Consider the following 21,051-nt stretch of genomic DNA (forward strand, 5'->3'; position numbering starts at 1 on the left):
GATGGGGCCCAGCAATCCTCCACACTGCTCAGCTCTGGGGGGAGCAGGGCCCCGACCCAGCACCGAGACCCCTGGCACGACTTCAGAGCCGCGGCCGCCACGCTGACGGTGCGAGTGTCGGCTCCCCTGGCAGGCGGCGAGCAGACGTGTTAAAAACCTTTGGCACGCCATGAAAGCGCTGGGAACGGGGAAAAAATCTCACACTTAAACCATGAGAAAAGACAAGAAATGTCACCTTGTTCTTGCAGGAAAACAACCAGCCCGTGCTGCCTCCGTCGCTCCGCAACTGCTCGTGGCTTGTGCTGGGCAGCCCGGTGAGCTCCCAGCGTGTTCCTGGAGTGCTCCTGGCCATTCCCAGTGGAAGGGGGCTGCTGGCCCCCACACTGTCCCACTCTCCCCACAGAGCCCATGTCAGCACTCCCATGCCTGTGCACTGGGCAATGTTCCTGTGAACACCATGGCCCCGCTTCCCCACAGACACGGCCAGGGCTGTTGGCTGAGCTGCAGCTGATTTATGGCCCCTGTTACTTAAATATTAATGAAGGGCCTGGCCGGCCCCGCGCCTGCTCCCTTTGAGGCTAATTATTTTTTAAGTCAATATATGTGATCCACGGGGGATCTGCCATTGTGACTGAAGGTCGGCACAACGGGGAACTTGTTTATAGCCGGCAGTCAAAGCGTGGTCAGTTTGGGGCACAGCATGTGCTCTCTGGCACTCCCCCCAGCTCCAGCCCCACATCCATTCCAGGGCCACGCCAGCCCCACAGAGGGGCTCAGGGATGAGGCAGGATGGGGAATTTGATGCACTTCAGCTGCATGCCCAGGTGAGGCCCCATCCCATCCCCATGCCTATTGCTGTCTGCATCCTCTTCCTCATGCCCAAACTGTCCCCATTCTGTGCTCTGGGATCACAAGGCACAGCCACCACCTCTGGAAGCTGTGGCAGAAGCTGTCCCCAGGCTGGGGGGGAGCCGTGGGAAGCTCCTTGCCCTCGTCCAGGGCTGGGGGGATGCAGGGAAAGGGAAGCACCGGGAGCAGCCGGCGCGTGTGGGTGGGCTGGAGCACGGCTTGGCCGCCGCCGTGTCCCATCGAGCCGCTCCATCCTCCGGTCATTTACAATAAAAAATAAAGCAGGGAGGATTTCCAAGCCCAACACGGGGCTGGCCCGGCTCCAGCGGGAGGTCGATGATTTGCTTTGCACTACACATGCTTTAAAAATAATAATAAACCCAGTCAAAAACGAAAAGTGAGCTATGAAGAGGGAGAACAGCACGTTGTTTCCGCAGGCTGGGCTGCGAAAGCCAAAGGCATCAGGGAGCAGCTCGGCTGAGCAGCGCCGGAGCGTGGGGGAGACTTGGCACCAGCCTGTCCTTGACTGCATGACACCTGATCCCATCCAAGGCTGCTGTACGCGCTGCCGGACCCGGAGCCCGAGCCGGAGCCTCGCCCGCCAGCAGCCCAGGGAACAAGAAAACATTTTCCTTGATGAAGAAAAAACACCCCACCCCATCTGCAGGGACCTGCTCCTGCACACAGTGCCCAAGCCTGGCCCTGGACGGAGCGGGATAGGCATGGCATGGCATGGCATGGCATGGTGTGGTATAGCATGGGACGCCATGGCATGGCATGGCATGGCATGGTACAGCACGGTATGGCATGGCGTGGTGTGTACAGCATGGTACAGCATGGTACGGCATGGTACGGCACGGTATGGCATGGCATGGCATGGTACAGCATGGTATGGCATGGTATGGCACGGCATGGTACAGCATGGTATGGCATGGTATGGCACGGCACAGCTTAGCAGAGCATGGCATGGCATGGTGTGTACAGCATGGCCGTGGTGCCCCTGCCCACGGCTCACTCTGCCCGGGTCCTGCAGTGATGCCAGCACCAGGGGTGGTGGCACCGCTTGATCCCGCGGCCGCCGGGTCAGGGCTCAGCTCGAGCGGATTAGTGACCCCGGGCGTGTGTGCCGGGAGCGCAGCCGCAGGTCACGGCTCAGGGCTTAATCCCTCACCTCCAGCTGTCAAAACTCCTCTGCAGCAGCCCCGGCGGGTGTGCGTGGGGCTGAGGGCATCCCTGCGGATGGGCGGGCACCCGAGAGCCAGGCGGGCACCCCCGGGTCTGGGTGGAAGCCCCTGGCTCGGAGCTGCAGCAACACCAGGTCCTGCCTGGGGCAAGGCTCAGCCTGGCTCACGGCATCCCTGGGGCGTCGCAGACATCTTTTATGAAAAATCTTTTCTTTAGGATTGTTCCTCCTGAGAAGCTGAGAGGCCTCAGGAACAAAATGTAACCAATGGTTATCTGCTGCTGTGGAATGCAACAGGTGCATCTGGGATTGGTCTCATGTGGATGTTTCTAATTAATGGCCAATCACAGCCCAGCTGGCTCAGACAGAGAGTCCGAGCCACAAACCTTTGTTATCATTCTTTCCTATTCTATTCTTAGCCAGCCTTCTGTTGAAATCCTTTCTTCTATTCTTTTAGTATAGTTTTAATATAATATATATCATAAAATAATAAATCAAGCCTTCTGAAACATGGAGTCAGATCCTCGTCTCTTCCCTCATCCTCAGACCCCTGTGAACACGGTCACACTGGGGTGCTGCAGTTCCCTCACTGATTACAGCTGGGAAGTCACCCATAGAGGTGGGTGAGACCCAAGGGACGTGTCCCCCCTTGCTCTGGCCCCAGTGGAGTTTCTGCACCCCAAATCCCCGGTCCCACCCCCCCGCCAGCCTCCCCTCCACTGAAATACCAGAGCTGCAGCATTAATAGCAGGGTTCCCTGCCAGGTGCATAGTTTGACCAGTCGAATCACACATGCCAAACCACAGGTATTTTATGAGACGTTTCCTGTTATGAAGACATTTTTGTGGGGATTCGTTTTTTTCCTCCTTTCTTCTTCCCCTCTCCTCCTCCTCCTCCTCCTCTTCCCAGTGGGATGGTGGCCTGCCCAGGGGCAGCTGTGACGCTGTCCCAGAGGGCTGGAGGAGCAGAGCAGGAGCCAAGTGCCAGAGCTGGGCTGCAGGAGGGATGAGGGTGCTGAGGGTGTTGGAGGGTTCCATCCCCCTGGCTGGAACCCCTTTCCAGGGGGCTGTGCAGGGTCCAAACTGCTCTGTGAGCCCAGGCCATGCCATGACCAAGCACAGACACTTGTGCCTGGCTCCTGGTGTGGGATGTGGAGCATTTGCCCAGACACCACATGAAGGACAGGGGCTGAGAGCCCCAGGGAGCTGCTGGAGCTTTGGGCATCGCTCTCCAAGGACCCTGTGCTGGCTGGGCCAGCCCTGCTCCAGGGACAGGTAGGTCCTGGTGGGAGCAGTGGGAAGCAGTTGGAGTTTTCCCGAGGTCTGCAGGTCAAACCCACCTTGCTCCTGTGCAGAAATAACATTTCCTAAGGCAAGGGGTGTTTTGCAAAGAAATCTGCTAAGCCTGGAGGGACCCGCAGGGAGCAATTCCCATCCCAGGGAATTTGCAGGCAAGTGGCCATCAACCACAGACATTTAAACTTCCAGCCTCGTGCTGGGGTCACTGGATTCATTGTAATGAGCCCTTTGGGGCAGGGTGCTCAGGGCAGCTCCCTTGGGGGGCTGCAGGCTTGGACATGTGGGGCAGCAGCGCTGTGGCTGTTCCAGCCACACCTATCCCATGGAAGGGGACCCTGCTCAGGGAATGCAGTGGGAGCCCATAACAGCACCTGGGGAGCCCTCAGTGGCTCTGGATGCAACGAGGAGCCTCAGCAGCAGCACCTGTTCTCCCAAGGAAAAGAGGTGCTGGCCTTGCACCATGGTAAATCTGAGCTCCAGAGCAGTGGGACAGCATGGAGCCAGCAGCTCCCAGTGCCCCCGGACAGCTGGGGCTACTGGTCAGTCCCTGGCACAGCATCCCCACCACGGTGTCCCCACCCTGTGGTTTTCCCAGCTGAGCTCTCCACTCCTCCCTCAGCACCTGCCCAGGTAGGACAGCAGATGTGTGAATTGCTGTGAAAACATCTCCTCCTGTCTGAAACACCAGGAACATCCCCCATCCCTGCCCAGCTGCTCAGACAGGAACCTGCCTCACAGTGTTTAGCCTAAGAGTAATTTTATTTTAACGTCAGAGTTTGGAATTCTGTCTCCTTGGTTTTGCTGGGTCCTTTGATCTCCATTTCCTCTCCTCTACCAGCATTTTAGCCACCCCCAGGTGAGCCTGGCTGCTGCCAGCCCTGCTGCCTGTGCCTGCCCGCCCATCAGTGCTCCCGCACGTCCTCCCCGCGGTTATCCTCCACAAAACCCCTGTGACAAATCACCCGGCGGCACCCGCTTCACCTCGGAGCTGCATCTCCTTGCGGGAGACTCCAGAGCTCGGCTACTGAGCCCCAACAGGGCAAGACCCTGGTTGGGGCACCCCTGGCTCCACCTGCCCGTCCCCAAGCACTGCAAACCCTCCCGGTGTGGCCATTCCGGGGCTGCCACCGCTCCCTGTCCCACTGGGTCGGTCCTTGGGGACAGCGGCGTGGCCGCAGGTGACAGGACCTGCCCGAAGCGATGCTGGGGTGTCCCAGCCTGGGGTCAGCCCAGGCAGGTGCCCTGTGGCCGAGGATGGTCGATGTCCCCCCCTGTCCCCCCACCGCCGTGTCACCGAGCCGGCCCCTGCGCCTCTCCTGGGGTTAACAGGGGAAAAAAAATATTGTTTATGCTTCTCTAATATCGGCCTTCTGTTTTGCATTTGCCATTTCTTCAAAGATAGGGAGCCGCCTCTGCCAAGATTCCAGAGGAGATATCCTCAGCAATGCCGACCGCGCTCCCCACCGCACTCAAAGAAAACAAATGTCAGGCCAAGGATTGATATGAAATAGTTTAAAAATGAGAAAAAGCTGCCTTACAGCTAGGTTTACATTAAAATAAATTTCAGGAGCGGGAGCCTCGGCTGCGTCCCTCCCTGGCGGGCGGCGCTGGGGGATGGGGTTACCTGCCGGGGCGGTGCCTCGGTCCTGCCTTCCTTCCCCTCGGTAAATCGCGGCCCCGCGCCACCATCGGCTTCCCCATCCCCTCGCCATCCCTTCACCATGCCCCTCTCTTCACCATTTCTATACCCATCCCTTCCCCATCCCATCCCCATCCCCATCCTTATCCCATCCCATCCCCATCCCCATCCCTATCCCCATCCCCATCCCATCCCCATCCCCATTCCCATCTCCATCCCCATTCCCACCCCTATTCCCATCCTATCCCCATCCCCTGCTGCCCCCAAGGCCATGCACCATAAAGGAGCACTCCTGGCACGGCAGCCATGTGCAGCTGCTTCCCCATTTCCACACCCAGGGAAGGGGATGGAGTGCACGTTTCAGGCAATATTTATGTTATTTAATTTAATTTAATTTCTGTGAGCTGATGTGAGACCCCAGCCAGCCCGAGGTGTTCAGTGGAAACTCTGACAAGACACTCCTGTATCCCACGCTCCTGTCTGGCACAGCCTCGTGCTCCTGGCTGGATTTCAGATTTCCCCTGTGCCCTGTAATCCCCATTTTTGGGGGTATCCTCTCTGCCAGGCTGTGCTCCTGGAGTCCCACAGCACCATGGGGCTCCATGCCCCCATCCCAATGGACAAACCCCATGTGCCTTTCCATTGGGACAGCTGTGGGTTGTGCAAAATCAAGCTGATTTTTTCCCAGAATTTTGTTTGGAAATAATTTGCCTGACACTGTCACAAGATGTTTCACCATTGCTGAATCAGCTGCTTTGATTTTTCAATTTGAAATTTCTACTTTTTTTTTTAATTATTTTTTTTTAAAGTTTCCACATTTCCTTTGTCTCGGAATTGACAGTCTCACAGGGAATTCCAGTGGCCCTGCTTTCCTGAGGATTACACCAAACCCCCATGCCACAGGAGCCTGTGCAGAGGCAGCAGAGTCCCACAGGACAGCACCACTCCTGGACAGCTGGGTGACATGTCCTGGGGACCATGAGGTGCCACTCAGTGTCCCCACATTCACCATCCTTGTCATTAACCCTCTTTCACTTAGTGCCAATGTGCCACAACCCAAAGCCACACTCTCCTTTCCAGGCTCCAAATTTCCAGTTCAATCAAGTTTCCCATTGAATTTGCTCCAAAGGGTTCCAGACCACCCCCCTTACCTGGACCCCCACACCCAAAATTGTGTTCATCTCCCTCTGCTCTTCTCCTCCCAATGTGACACCATCAGACAGCTCTGCCCTGCCCAGGGCACACAGCACCTGCAGAGCAACCAGCCCTGGACAGGGCAGCCCAGAGGGAAGTGGTATGGATTTCATGTGTCCCAGATCCTCCCAGAGGAAAAACCACCTCTGGATGCAGGATGGAGGAAGGAGAAGCTGGGACAGTGCTGGGAGCTGGCTAAGAAAGGCCCAGAGGAGCCAGTGACCTTCACAGCTCCAGAGCATCTGCCCTGGGCGTCGCTGTTAACATTGACCCTTTGCCAAGCAAAACTGGGGCCTTGGAGCTCCAGCATCAGTGGAAAGCAGTGCAGAATATCTGGAATATTTTCTTAGTAGGACTCATTTGTTTCTGTTAGAGACGCTGGCCCTGGATGGACACACAACCAGTGGCTGTCTCTGTGTCCCTGCAGTGTCCCAGGGGACTGAGAATGGGATGGAGTCCAGTCCCTCAGGGTCAGTCCCTGATTTTGCACCCCTGTGCTCCCATCTGCTCCATTCAAATGTTCCCATTCGGAGGCACCGGGGCACAAAGCCGGACCCTGAACCCGGGGACAGGGAGACGCTTATTACAAAACCTTTTGTTTGGGCTTGGAGCAGGAAAAGCACTCGGCTCCCTGCGAGTTCTCCCCCAGGCTGTGTCATGTGGGAACCTCCCTCAGTCCCCACTCGGGACCCACTGCCCACAGGGTCTCCTCCTGCCAGGACCCCCTGCCTTGTCAAGGGGGCACCCCCTTGTTTGGGCACAGGTGCCAGGAGGCTGCCAAGGTGCTCAGGAGGGGGCTGGCACAGTTACTGCACCCCAAGGACCCCAATCATCTCCCCATGTTAGTTGCAGGCCCAGATCCTGGGGACAGACCCAGAGCTGGGAAAAGATCCAAAACTGGGTATCAGACCTGATGCAGGGATCAGACCCAACCTGGGGCATGTTGCTGCCTTCTAGGAAGTGGCAGGCATGTGGCAGCCCCAGTTTGGGCAGGCACTGGGCATCTGCTGCAGGTGCCATACTGCCCTGGCATTTCTGAGCAATTAAATATGGAAAAGAAAATTAAATTATTGTATTCAGCCCGTTTTTCTAGCAGACAATCATAAAAAACCCCCAAAAAACAAAAGAGAAAAGAAGCCTAAGGAACCCTTCAGCCTGGGGTTGGTGTGGGAAGAGCACAGGAAAAGCTCTGGAGGCAAGGATGGCAGGAGACAATGCCAGGGGAGGGTGAGGTGACAGCCCCCTCCGTGCCTCGAGTGGCTGCAGAACCCACCTGGGATGGGACAGGCAGCGCCAGCCTCAGCCCTGCTGCAGAAACCGGGGATGAGCAGAGCTGGCTGTGACTGCAGGGGTGTCTCAGAGAGCCCTGGGGCTCCACAGGATCCCCCCCAGCCCAGCTGCCCTGGCCGGGCTCAGCCAGCGCCCGGCACGCCCGCGGCAGCTCCCGGGAGCCTCCCTGCACAAGCCCACGGACATTTTCCACCGCTTTTACAGCAAGAGCATTAAAATGCTGTTTTCAGAAGGCTCGGCACGCTGAAATGTCAGGCCCTGGGTGGAATGGCGGGGGCGTGGTGGGAGGAGGGCTGTGGTCGGGGCTGGGTGCCAGGAACCCCCATCTGCGCTGGCCTTTGCCCCAAAGGGGGCACACCAGGGGCTGTGGTCGGGGCTGGGTGCCAGGAACCCCCATCTGTGCCGGCCTTTGCCCCAAAGGGGGGCACCGGGGGCTGCGGCCGCCTCCATCCCCGGTGAGCGGAGAGCGGAGGCGGCGGCTCGGGGAGCCCTGCGCGGGTCCTGCCCCTGCTCTTGGCTCCCGGCGCTGTCTCCTGCCCACTGCCGGGCTCCTTTTGTTGGGAAGTCAGGGCTGCCCCTTCCCACGGCCCCCGCTGGGCTCTGCCAGGGCCGGACCATGGCCCTGATGAGCCAATGGAAAGGAAATTCCGTGCCAGGCCGGTGTCCCACGGCCTCGGGCCACTGCTGCCCGCACCAGCCCAGCGCCGCGGTGCCAGCACGAAGTGGTGAGGTTCACTCTCCTCCTGGTTCTTCAGCAACTCGAGATGGCCAAGGGGCAACTTGGTGGCAGCCAATGACCCCTCTGTGCATGCCCCAGGGATGCTCCCGCACCCAGCCCCTGAGCCAAACTCATCTCCAGGCACGGCTGTGTCTGCTCCTCCTCGCTATGGGGCCGGCGAGGGAGCAGAGCCCAGCCAGGTCTGGGGAACATGTCCTTTTAGGAGGTTGGTGGGAGCAGGGGTACATCCCAGCTGGCCAGGGCCGGGTGTCCCAGCACTGCAGGAGGGGTGGGTGCAGTGGGGCTGGGAGGGGACACAGGGATCGTTGCGCAGGAGCGGCCAGGACGGGGTCGGGAAGCCGGGAGAGCCCCGGGTGTGTCCCGAACGCAGCAGCCACATGCTCTGTGTCAGGGCGGTGGGGATAATTCAGGAGCTTTCAGCACCACCCAGAGAGGTGTCCGACGCTTTTATTTATGAACCCACTGGCTCCTGCGCAGCTCCAGCCTCTCACATGCAGGAAAAAGCCCATCGGAGCCAAGACAAACACAGCCAGCAGCATCCCTGCGGGAGGCAGCGCCGGGAGGGCCAAGGATGCTCCGGATGCTGCAGCGCCCGGCCCCGGTGGCCGGAGGTGGCCGTGCCCCGGCAGCACGGCCCCGGAGCCGGGCTCCAGCAGCACAGGCTGCCAGGGCATCCACACAGCTGCCCTCGGTGTGCTGGCTGTGCAGGGGATCCCAAATGCTGCCCCCGGTGCAGGGGATGCTGCTTGTGGCCAAAGGCAGAGAGGGATGTGAATTCTCACAAGCATCAGGGTGAGGTCCAGCCCTGTGCAAGTGGCCAAAAGGGCTGCCCCTGGATGGACTGCCCCAGCACTGGCTGCAGCCCCCAGCAGTGTGGCAACAACTGGGTTATTGTCAGTGTGTGCCAGGGACACGCGTGTGACGGGGAATTCAACAAACCCAGTGCTTTCTGCTGGTCCCAGCCCAGGCTAATCCCATAAGATGCTCTGTCAGCACAGCCAGCAAGGAGAGACAGCAGCTTCTGCCCCCTCATCTCCCCCAAGCACCATCCAGGGGCAAAGCAGTGCCCCAGTGCTCCCAGTGGGCCCAAGGTGGATGCAGACAAAGGCACTGCAAGCGCCAGCTCCAGCTCCAGCTGCTCTGGGGACTCAGCTAATGGGGTCCATTTGCTGGGTAGTTCTTGGAATAACAAATTGTATCATCCAAAAAAGCAAAACCACAAAAGGGGATCGGCTTGCAGCTCAGCTCACAAAAGCCCCTTGTCTGGAGGCCCCCTGCGCCCCTCAATCTCCCAGAGAAAACTCAATTTAACCAAAATAAACAGCACACCCAGCCCTGGGCTCTCACACTCCACAAAAACTGGGGATCAACCCGACCCTGCAGCTGGCAAATGCCACCAGTTGGGCACCTGGCTGTGCCAGGCAGTGCTGGAGCTGCTGGCCACTCCTCTGGAATGCCATCCAGCCAAAACTGAGCTCAGAGGGTCTCTGGCCATGGTGCAGACCCCAGTGCTGCTCCATCTCCCAGTCCATCCCAGTTACCTTCTCTCTCTCATGGAGGGAGAGGGCAGGGCTCCTGCAGGAACAGGGAAGATGAAGCCGTGAGTTTCCTGCAGCAGGATAAAAGATGAGGATTGACACCTGCTAAACTCTCTAATCCCCCTACTCACCCCTGCCAGCTTCCTGGCAGGCTGGAGCCCACTGACCTGGCAGGAGGAGCAAACAAGGCTCCCAGCATGGCAGGCATGACCCCAGCCTGCAGCAGGATCAGCTGGAGGGACCCACTGGCTCCTGGTTTCCAGCTCCCACAGGGATGTCCTGTGTCTCCTCTCATTGCCCCGGGGTCACCCAAGGTCACAAGCTCCTGTTTGCATCCTCAGAGGACACAGTAGCTGAGATGCTCGCCTGGGTCCTGTCCTGGGAGGCTGCAAGAGGGGGAAGGTTGAAGGGAGGGGAGTTACACCCCTTCCCAGTGGGTCAGGTCTCCAGAATAATGGGATTTTTGAGCTATTTCTCCTGTTGGGATTGGACACCAGGGACTAACCTGCCTCCCAAGCCAAGAGCCCTCCAGCAGCAGCCCTGCAGAGGTCCTGCCTTTGGCAAGGTGCCCCTGCCATGTCCCAGCAGTAGTGGACAGAGGTTTGTTTCTCCCACAGCTCTGATCTTCACACCTTCTCATGCAGGGCAGGACCACCAGCTCCCAACCATTGTCCCCACACTGCTTCAGCCCCCAGCCACAGTCAGGTATCCCCAGCCCCAAAAATCACTTGAATTATTGACAATCTGAGCAGTTTGGTCAGATTTAGGACCAGGTTCCACCCCTGGACCAGCCAGGGGACTCAAGCAGATGGTCTGTAGGGACAGCACTGGGATGGGAATGGGAATGACCACAACCTTCACAGAGCTTTGGGGACAAAACACCTGGACTCCCACGTCCCCTGGGAGCTCAGGACGGGATGGCACTGCTGCAGCTCCATGCCTGGCTGTTTCCAGACGGTCACTCCAGCATCTCTTCCCAGCTGGATGCCCCCAGGAGGCCGGGCCGTGGGCGACCCTGCCGCCACCGTCACGGCCCATCTGCCGCGGGTAATTCCCGCCTGCCCGGCAGCGCTCTGGCTGCATTCCTGCCCTAAGTACCGCGGATTTGCTGTGCTTTATGAAAAACGAGAAGAATGTTTTAAATGAAATTAATTCTGACGAACCCAAGATTTCATAAAAGCACTACCCGGGCATGGTTTGGCACAGGCCTGCTCTTGTTCGCTCCAGTGCTTCCCTGGGGGGAGGAAAATACCAGGCTTGGCATAAAATAATTACAGACTCCTCGTACAGCTCAATTTATGGCTGCTCGTGGAGTGCTGGGGTCTTGTCCTGGCCCGTAGCTGATGCTTGGCAATGACCACATCACGTGTGGTCTTTAATGAGTGGCTATGGGAGGTGTGATGGAACAAACCATCAGCACCAACTGTGCCAGGCTGTCGGGGCAGTGCCGGACACCTGAGTGTCCCACACCAGGCCTTGAGGGGTCACCTCACGCTGCCACATGAGCTGGCACTTGCCAGCACAGCACAGAGTTGGCAGGGACAGAGTCTGCTCATGGTGTGGACATGTCTGTGCCGGCGGTGGGAAGGAGCAATTGGAGGATTGGGAAGCGGGCACGGAGCCACTGGTGCTCGGCACGGCCCCACCAGCTTCCTTCGGATGCAGACAGGGGAACTGCTGCGGCCCTGCCCGGCTCTCCCTTTCATCTCGACTTTAAAAAGCCATTAAATTGAAACCATAAAGGCACCCAAGCCCTGCAGCGACTCCGCTGTCCTGCTGGCCCCCGCGCCGGGGGATGCTCGGCAGGACGCGCGCAGCAGGAGCAGCTCGCAGGGTTTGACCTTGTTATTTATGTAACACAAAGCTCTTTTCCTCTGTTCCTGCACTGCCATGAGCCAGAGGCTGAGACCCCCACAATGTGACCCGCAGGGGTCTGTGGGCCCATGGCAATCACTGGGCTTTGGGGTCTTTGAGCAGCTGTGAGGGGCAGGGGGTTGGCTGGGGTGCAACTGGGGAACAGGCTCTCCAGGGATGTGATGGAGTCAGAATCCTTGGAAGTGTTCACAGCAAGGTTTAGTGGGCATGGGGTATTTGGTTGAAGGGTGCACTTGATGATCTTGAAGGGCTTTTCCAACCTTAATGATTCTGTGTGCCTGGTTTGGGGTCTGCCCTTGACCCAAGCTGGCCACCCTGGGGCTGTGGGCTCTGCCCTCCAGGGTTATCAGCTCAGCCCTACAGAGCGCAAAGAATCTGAAATTAAAGGCAAAGCAAAGACAAAGGTATCGCCACTGTAATCCAAACCCAGGCCCAGGTCAGGATCTGCCTGGGGGTTGTGAGTGCCAGACTGGCAATATCAGGAAATATGAAGAAATAGCAATAAAAGTCGTCTTGTTCTTGTCCGCTGGCTCACAGTACAGGCAGCAGTGAGAAATACCTTTCTGCAGTCATTGACAATGCATGTTTCAGGGTGGAAATATGCTTCTCTGGCAAAAGCCCACATATTTAACCCCGGTGGGCACTGGCAGCTCACCCTGTGAGTCCAGAGCAGGGCTTCAGGGAGGGCAGCAGAACTTCCCAGCCTGCCTGGGCACAGCAGCTCAGGAGATGCTGCTCTGGCTGCTGACACGGAGCAGGATGTGAGGGTGATAAGTGTTGAGTGTTGAAATGAAAGCTACAGTGAGAGCAAAGGACCTGCTGCACTCTGTGCCGTGCCAAGCCTCCCACTGCCTTATCAGTGCTTCCCTGAGAACATGGCTGTGTTGTCCTGACATTAAATATTCTCCTTGGTGATCCATATCTCCTCCATTTCAGTCACAGCACCCGAATGCTCCAGCCCTGATGCACACCCTGGATTCACACTCCCAGCCCTGGAGCAAAGCCAAAATCTCCAAAGGAAAAATGCAGCCAGAGCTTCCAAGTTTCGTGGTGAAACCACATGATTTTGATGGGAAGCCATAAATCAGTCCCAGGCTCTCTCAGCCTCCAGTAACTTCTTAAAACAAACCTGGGCTGAATTCTGGGTCTTGTAATGAAATCTGAAAGCAGGTGAATTGGCCACAGGGTTTGTGCATCACCACAAGTGAGTGCATGGAGCAGCCTCAGATGCCCTGACTTCTCTGAGAGGGTTCAACCATCCCACAAATGATGGGGCACAACCAAAGCATCTTCCACCTCCTGTGGTATCCAAGGACAGGAGAGGCCTGAGTGCTGCCCAATCCCTGCAGCACTGCTGAGACCTTCCCAGCCCTGGGGGCATGGACACCACTCTGACAGCACAGGGAACACCCCAGCAACGAGATGGGCAGGACCTGCTGCCCTGCCCTGCCAGGAAAATGGGGAAAAGTGCAAATCCTCATGTGGCTGCAGGGATGGGGGCAGTTCCCTGAGGTGGTCTGGCCTCAAGGCCTTAGGTTTCGGCACAAAACAAAGTGAAGGCTCTTATTTGGCTAATGTGCCTTGGAAGAAAGGCTCTATCCTTGTTTGCTCCCACTGCTGCATTGTCTGTGGATAAAGACAGGGATAGTTCTCATCTGATATGGCAATATCATCTCGCCCATCTGGACAGGGCTCTTAACAAGACCCTGCTTTAGAATTTAGATCCCTGGGAACTTGGAAGGCAGCAGTGAAACAAAACCCTCCACCAGAACAATAAAGAGGCTCTCAGCGACAGCCAGAGCTCTGTGGGGCAGGCACAGGAGCACTGCGAGGTCCCAGGGGTCCAGCATTGCCAGGCTGCTCCAGTGTGCAGCAGGTCTGCAGAAATCTGCTGGTTTGGGGCAGTTTCTGGGGCCACAGCCTGCCTGGGGAAGGCAGAACTTGGGCTGGGAGTGCTGAAAGAAATAAGGACTCAGGTTTTTGGTGCAAAACAGTCAAGCTGGGCAAGGCATTGCATTGGCCACTGCATCCACAGCAGGTGGACACTGAAGTCGTTGTCCTCCTCCCTGACTGCTCCCTGCCAAGCCCTGTCCTGGATGGAGGAGCCTGGAAGAGCCTCTGAGGACAAACATCTCCAGATGGGCCAGCAGGACGGGCTCGGCCCCAGGGAAGGTCACAGAGCCCAGACCTGGCTGCTCTGCAGATTTTAGCTGCTGTTGCTGCCTGTGAGCTGGAGCTTCACTCTGTGAACTCGGCTGACACTGGGGCCAGAGGCCATGGGAGCACTGGGCTGAGGGGACAGCAGACACCCTCACACTGCCACCTTTGGTCCTTTTTGGGACCCATCTCCCACCTGCAGCCCCCAGCCAAGCTTGGGAGCACTGCAGGAGAGCCGCAGCCATCAGGAGCTGTGGGGTCCCTGCTCCTGGGATGCTCCTGCAAGAACACGGGAGAACAGGGCAGGATGCGGCTTTGGGGAAGAGTCCAGCTCCTGCATCTCTTTGGGGCGGCCAAGCAATGCCCAGGGGTGAGCCAGGCTTTTGGGGAGCAGAGCATCACAATCACATCCCACCAGCCAGGCCAGCCCTGCCCCCCCGGCCCCGTGCAGATGTTTCCCGGAGCGCTGCCATCCCCGCAGCCCTTCCCAGCCGGGATGGATCCCATTGCTTTGAAGTCTGCAGCCGATGTGCAGGGTTATGCAGCCAGAGCAGACAGCCCTGGGGAAGAGCCAGGCAGCCAGGGATGTGACTCAGGAGCGGCTCCGGTGGCAGGGGGAAAAGGAAAAGCGGTTTATTATGTCTGTGCCGGCGTCCAAGTCGCCAACGCAGGGAAGCAGCTGAGCCCTGAGCAGGAGGGGAGAGCTGGGGGGACAGTGGTGTGGGGTGTCACCCCTGCCTCACAGCCACCCTGAGGGTCCCAATCCCACTGGATTACTGCAGGACACAGCCAGGTTCCAGCAGCACCCTGCCCTGCTCCCCAAATGTCCCCAGTGTGTCTTTTGCACAGGGAACCCCTGTGTGCAAAAGAGGGAATGGGCATGTGTCAATGCCACCCCATCTTTGTTAAGTCAGTTAATTACTCTCTCTAATTAGCTGTGACAAAGTGCGTGGGGGACTGGGGATGCTCGGAGTCTAGCCCGTGCCCAACAGAGTCGATGGCCTGCACCCTCTCACAGAAGGAAAAACGTGGGATTGAGAAACTGAGGGAAGACAAATTCAATTTGGTGTCTTTTTATGCCTCCCTCTTCTGAACTATACGATTTTATTGTCACAGATATTTTCTTCAGTGCAGAGGAATGGAAACTCTGCTCCTTCCTGGGCTGTGGACAAGATGAAATAGGAGACAATGACAGAGGGGTGTGTGGGGACAGACGGGACGGGCCCCACGCCCTCCCCACCGGGTTAATGCCTTTTGCAGGTGCCACTGCCCAAATCCCCTTGATCCTCTGCTGTAGCAGAGTGTGAGGAGCCTGGCCATGGCACCCAGGGCCCGTGGAGGAGGTTTTGCCCCTCACATCACAGACCCAGGAGCAGACAGAGCATTAAAACCGGGCGGTTTCACCTCCACCTCCCCAGCAGAGGCTGCACCGCCCGCCGGCAGCCGAGCCTTGGATGCACCACGCAGCGCCGGCATCCCATGATGGATCAGCTCTGAAAACAACACCCTGCTAATCTGCCTCCCCAGCAGCCATAAAACTGTCTTCCCAGTTCCTTCGAGGAGGATTTACAGTGGTTCAAAGCATCCTGGAGCGGCCAGCAGAGGCAGGAGCTCCCCGCAGTTGCTGCCCCCACACCTGGGGCACCTTGTGGCATCGGGGTGATGCCCCCTCATCTTGGCCCCCAGCCACTCCATTTGATTCCCCCCACACTAACTCACCTCAACAGGGACTTGGCAGCCCCCCAGAGCAGCACAGTGACTCCAGGGTCATGCCTGACCCCAGGAGCCCCTCACCAAGGTCCCAGCACCCCTCAAAAAGGCCCCTCTGTGGGCTGTTCCTGTGCCCTGTGCTGAGGGCAAGCAGGGCAGGCTCTGCCCCGATGGGGACAGCTGGTCTGTAGCTATGGCCACAGCCTTGGTGACCATCACTTGAGGGACAGCCCAGCCACGGGCTCACCAAGAGGTGGCTGCTCACCAGCCCTGGGGCTTTCTGGGCATGTGACCCCAAGGAATCTGAGCCACAACCCCTGGGCACAGCCCATGCCAGGCCCCTCTGGCAGCAGGAAATCTTCCAGCACTGGGCACAAGGAATGGGAGCACTTCCCCTGTGCTCCCCCTGCTCCGTATCCAAGTGGGAAACCAAAAACCCAACGCAAGGCGAGCTGTGCTGAGCCCCTGCCAAGAGCGACGGACAGAAATATTCTTGATTTCACCAAGGTGTGAATAACTTTTGACACTTCTAGGGCTTATTGCCTTAAAAAAATCCCCCCTCAGTCCCCATTCACACTCGGCAGGACTGTGTTTCATATGAATGGAATATATGAATCACTGCAAAGAATTTAAATGCTTCCCTGTACAAAGAAATGCTCCCTCCCCGCCTCTGTGGCCGGGCTCTGCACAGCCTAAAACAAAGGCATGGCAGGAGACGGGACAAATCCCGATCACCAAACTGCTGCCTCCTTGGACAAGGGCAGCCTGGCCTCTCAGTTTGGCCCAGTGCAGTGGGGCAGAACCTCCACCACCTATTTCAACCCGCAACCAACTGCCCTGGCCACAGCACTTGTGGTTTCCAAAATCCCAATGAGCCCCTGACAGCTGCTGGATTCACATCTCTGTGTGCTGTTTGCGTTTTGGCTCTGCTCCTGCTTCTAAACCCCAGTCTTCAGATTGGAACAGGCAAAGAAAATTGCTTTATTGCCATTCCTCTGCCCAGTCTGGGAGCTGGGACAATCCACTGCCCCGCTGCTGGGAGATGGAGTCAGCTGGGCTGACGGAATCCAGGCGAGTCTTCCTGCAAGAACCTCTCCCATTTTTTAGCACTTTGGGTTTTGCTGCTTCTTTTCCCTTTGGGCAACAGGGCAAGGAGGAAAAATGTAACTGGAAGCCTGGTGCAGCCGCGCTGCGTTTCCAGCTGTGATGTTTCCCCTGGCATCGCTGCCTCGGCTCCACACACGCGGTTGTGTCCAGAGCCCCAGAGGAGTGAGGAAAGCCAAGATGGGGCTTCAGGCACCTGGGTTACGTTGGTTCCTAAAAGAGCAGGGACAGGACAGCCCCACCACAGCACTGCCCCTGCCCAGGGGGCTCCCAGCCACCAGCCCTGCTGCCAGGTCTGTGTCCTAAATTCGTAGGATCCGGCTCTGAAAGGAGCCGCTTTGTTTCCCAATATCCCTCGCAGACGGATCAAAACTGCATTTTTACAGAAGCAATAAAAATCCCAGGAATTCACCGGCCTTATGATTTATTAAACATGTTCCTTATAGCAAAGCTGCCCATAGATGAGAAATATCTCCGGTAGGTTATTGCCTGGCCTGGGGCTACCGTACAGGGGGGATCTTTCCTGGCTTATTGGGAATGTTCAAAGCTGGAGAACCTGGTAGCTCAGGAGCCAATTAACAGCAACACTCTTAAAAAAATAAGCACCTGGTGTTTCCCAAGGTTTTTGTGGAAGGCACCACAGTGCCAGTACCCGGGAATGGTGCTGGTACCCGGGTGCAGATGTTGGAGCTGCGGGAGGGGAAGAGACTCCAGGCAGAGCTGGAGCAGTGAGTGCCAGCAGTGGCTGTCCCAAAGGCCACGGCACTTTCCCCAAAAACACTTTTGTTCTCACAAACATTTCCTAACAGCAGAAAGAAAGGGCTGGGCACTGGGAGACGGCAGAGGCTCTGGGGAGGATTCGCTGGGAACGGGACGTGACCGAGATGGGTCAGAGGAGGGAGAAAGGATGAGAAAAGGTAAAGTAGAGGAAAGCGGGCTCAGACCTGCCCGAAGAGGGATGGCTGGAGCGTTCCTCGGGGAAAAGGCACCAGAACAGCGGGACTCGTGACTGGGAAACCCACGGGATCAACTCCTGCCCGAGCCCGGCGCAACCCGCGGGATGCGCAGGCGAGCGGGACCAGGAGCGGGCCCGGGAGCGGCGGAGCCCTGAGCCCATCCCGGCGGAGCGGCGCGGACCTTACCTCAGCTCCCGTCGGCGCGGCGGAGCGGAGCGGAGCGGCGGGCACGGGCGGCCGCTGGCGGGAGCGGCGGGCCGGGCCGGGCCGGGCCGGGCACCCCGCGGGGCGGAGCGGGGCGGGCGGGAGGGCGGAGCGGGGCCGGGGGCGCGGGGGGATGCGAAGCGGGACGGGGGATGCGGAGAGAGGGATGCGGAGCGGGATCAGGGGTGCGGGGGATGCAGAGCGGGACCAAAGGTGCGGGGGGTGCGGAGCGGGGCCGCGCCGGAGCGGGTGCTGCGATTTCTCTCTTTTCCCTCTTTTTTTCCTCTCTCCCCTCGGCGGTCCCAGCCCGGCCGTGCTGCTCGTTCCTCGGGCAGGAGGGAGACTGCGCGCACCGCACCCCGAGAGCGCGGCCCCTGCCCCCGCCCCAGCGGCCCCTCCTCGCCACCCCACCCGGGACAGGGGGCCCGTGGCACGGCCCCCAGACCCGCCTGCCTTCCCCCGAGCAGGGATGCCTGTGCCCCGGGGATGCTGATGCCAGCACGAGCAGCCACAGGGTGGGAAAAGAGCCCCCTCCATGTGCAGAGCCCCCAGGACTGGGTGCTGCCCGCCCCTGGGATGGGGTGCAGTGGGCTCCAACCTTCTTTCCCCTTCTTGGCAGCCCAGGGCTGGAGCAGCGTTGCCCCCATGCCCACCCAATGTCCTTTGTGGACACAGGGCCTCAGCAGGACATGATCCCCACTTCTGTGGTGGGGCAGCTCTGCCACCCTGAAAATCCCCTTGCCCTGGGCACAACAGTTTGGAAATGTGGTGCCAGTGCAGCCGGGTGCTGCTGCTGCCTCGTGTCTTGGCACAGTTCTAAATCACACACCAGGACAGAGGTGTCCCAGCCCCAGGAGAACGAGGTGCTGGCACCTGCCTGTACCGGGCACCGTGTGCTGCCCATGCCTGGGGCGGAGGAGCCGTGGGCATCCCGCTGGCAGCCGCGTGCCAGGCACAGCCGGGACAGCGCCGGGACACTGCAGGGACACTGCAGGGACACCGCGGGGACACAGCAGGGACACCGCCGGCGCTGCCGCAGCTCCGGGGTGCGGGGGTGCAGGGCCCCGGTGTGCCCCGGGAGGCAGATTAGGGTTGCTCAGGCAACGGGCAGGGAGAAAGCCCGTCGGGATGGAGGCCGCTGGGTGCACAAGGGTGTTTGTTTTCTGTATTAAGCGCCTGAGCAAGGGGGGCATCAGACAGCTAATCCCCCCTCAATGCCTTCCCCCGGAGAGCAGCCGCCGTGGGGCCGGACCCTGCTCCCAGGAATGCTGATGTGCTGTGCCCTGGATGGGGCTGGGGTCCCCTCCGTGCCCTGAGCAGGCAGGGCTGGGGGTCCATCCTTTACCACAGTCCCCACGGCAGGGTAAGCAGCTCAGGGCAGCCCCAAGGCTGCTCCCGGCCCGGGCTGAGCCCGGCTGAGCACACGGTGACTGCTCGGGGACCGCAGCCCCAGCGGGGTGGCTGCTGGCAGCAGCTGCTGTGCCACCACCTCAGCACCTCGACCACAGTGTTCTGGCTCTCCTGCCCACGTCCTTGTCCCACCTGCAGCACCCAGGCACAGGGCAGAGCACGCAGGGGCCTCCGTTGGCACGGCAGCTCCCGCAGAAATGAACCAGCCTTGTTTAACCAGAGCTCTCACTGGCAAAGCATTTCCTCTGCTCAGAGGCTCATTTGACAGCACAGACATTCCTCTGTCCCACAGAGCAAACCATGGGCTGCAGCCTCGCTCGGTGCCGGCCCCTGCTGCCTGTCATCGCTCCGGTGCTGGCTCCTTCCTCCCCAGGCCTGTCCCCTCTCCAGGACGGAGCCTGGGCTGCACCCTGGCCATGCCACCTTGGCTGTGCTGTGCCACTCTGGCTGCTGCTGGCCATGAACAGCCTTCTTCCTGCTGCCCAGCAATGATAATTTTTGCTCTGGGGTCTTCTAATCCCTCACTGGGTTCTTTCTTTTCTTTTATATCTTGTGGAGTTACAGCTGCTTCTGACTGCAGACCCCTGATGCTCTGGTTTGGGTGCTGGTGCACCTGCTGACTGGCAGAGAACAAGGAACTGAAGAGAACAAGGAACTGAAAAATACGTAGGACTTGAATAAACATTACCAAGCAACACCTGACCCTCAATATTCTTATACTAAAGGTAAAACCCAGCTCTGTACCAGCTGTTGGGGAAAAGTCTATGAAATTAACTCTATTCCAGCCCAAAAGATATCCAGGTGTGACCTCACATCTCACAGCCTGATGCTGCAGCAATCCCAAGCTGAGCAAGGAAAGAGAACAACTCACCCAGTGCCATAACTCTGAGTAACTCATCCAACTTAAAATGTATTTATTTATTTGAGCTAAACAACTGATGCCTCTCAGCACTGTGCTGAGCCACTGCTGATGTCTCTCCTTCCCAGCAGGAGAGGGAAGCCAGGCTTAGAGTGGGATTTAGTGGCTCTGCTGCCTGTATCTCCTGGCAGCTCTGCAGCCACTGCTGTGCCAGGGCTCCACGGTGTCCCCAGCCTTGTGCTGGCCCTGCCAGGGCCACACTGAACCACTGAGAGCTCCAGTGCCACAGCACCCCTGGGCACTGCTGCACATCAGGGTGCCTCCCAAAATCCCCATCCCAGCCATGCAGCTGCTCTGCACAGGAGGAACAAGAGAGGGGGAGGAGACATAATTCAATCTGGGGCTGAAAAATGCCTTAACTCAATTTCGGTGGGTCACGGACATAATCGAATCAGCCCCGTGCGCTGGAATATCGTTTCCACGTTTCCACAAAGATGGATAATTGTGCTCAGAAAACCAGCCCTTGGTGCTCAGTGGGAAAATGTGCCATGGGGGTGGGTGGGAGGGGGCCAGGAGCTGGGCTGGCAGTGCCGAGCAGAGCTGGGCTGTGCTGCTGTGCCCACTCGGGGTGCTGGCATGGAGTGACAAGGACAGACAAAGTGTTGGGGACATCACCCTGCTGTGCCAGCAGTGACGTGCAGGTGAGAGGTGGCCCGGGCAGGAGGACACCAGGCAGAGAGTGGCAGTGTCAGCACAGAGCAGGGTGAGCCACGGCTCCGTGTGGAGCATGGTGCCAGATCCCAGCCTTCGGGAACATTCAGTGATGGATTAAATGCAATCTGACTACCACTGTGGGAGGTTGGAGAGAATTACTTCATACAAATGCACTTCGGAAAGTATTTAGAGTCAAATTTTCAAAAGCCCCTGAACGATTTAAGAGCCAAAATCCCATTTTCCAAAGTCACTTAAATGAGCAAGAAAAGATCAGTTAAGAAAACACGCGAGCAGACGGGGCCTGGACGGGCTGCGGTGGCCGCGGGGGCAGC

General features: G+C 58.5%; 1 protein-coding gene across 2 annotated transcripts in view; it reads right to left on the reverse strand.

The window, feature by feature from the left end:
• Positions 1-17,772, reverse strand: part of COL8A2 (collagen type VIII alpha 2 chain) — a 30,036-nt gene extending 12,264 nt beyond the window's left edge. The window contains exon 1 of one of the 2 annotated variants that reach the window (XM_066564655.1): positions 17,719-17,772. The gene's annotated coding sequence lies outside the window, so the exon portion shown is untranslated. Of the gene's footprint in view, positions 1-235; positions 276-17,718 lie in introns of those variants that run through there. The other variant, XM_066564656.1, reaches the window with a different exon arrangement.
• Between the last annotated feature and the right edge of the window lie 3,279 nt (positions 17,773-21,051).

The sequence above is a fragment of the Molothrus aeneus genome, chromosome 23 (genome assembly GCF_037042795.1).
Source record: "Molothrus aeneus isolate 106 chromosome 23, BPBGC_Maene_1.0, whole genome shotgun sequence".
Lineage (NCBI taxonomy): Eukaryota > Metazoa > Chordata > Aves > Passeriformes > Icteridae > Molothrus > Molothrus aeneus.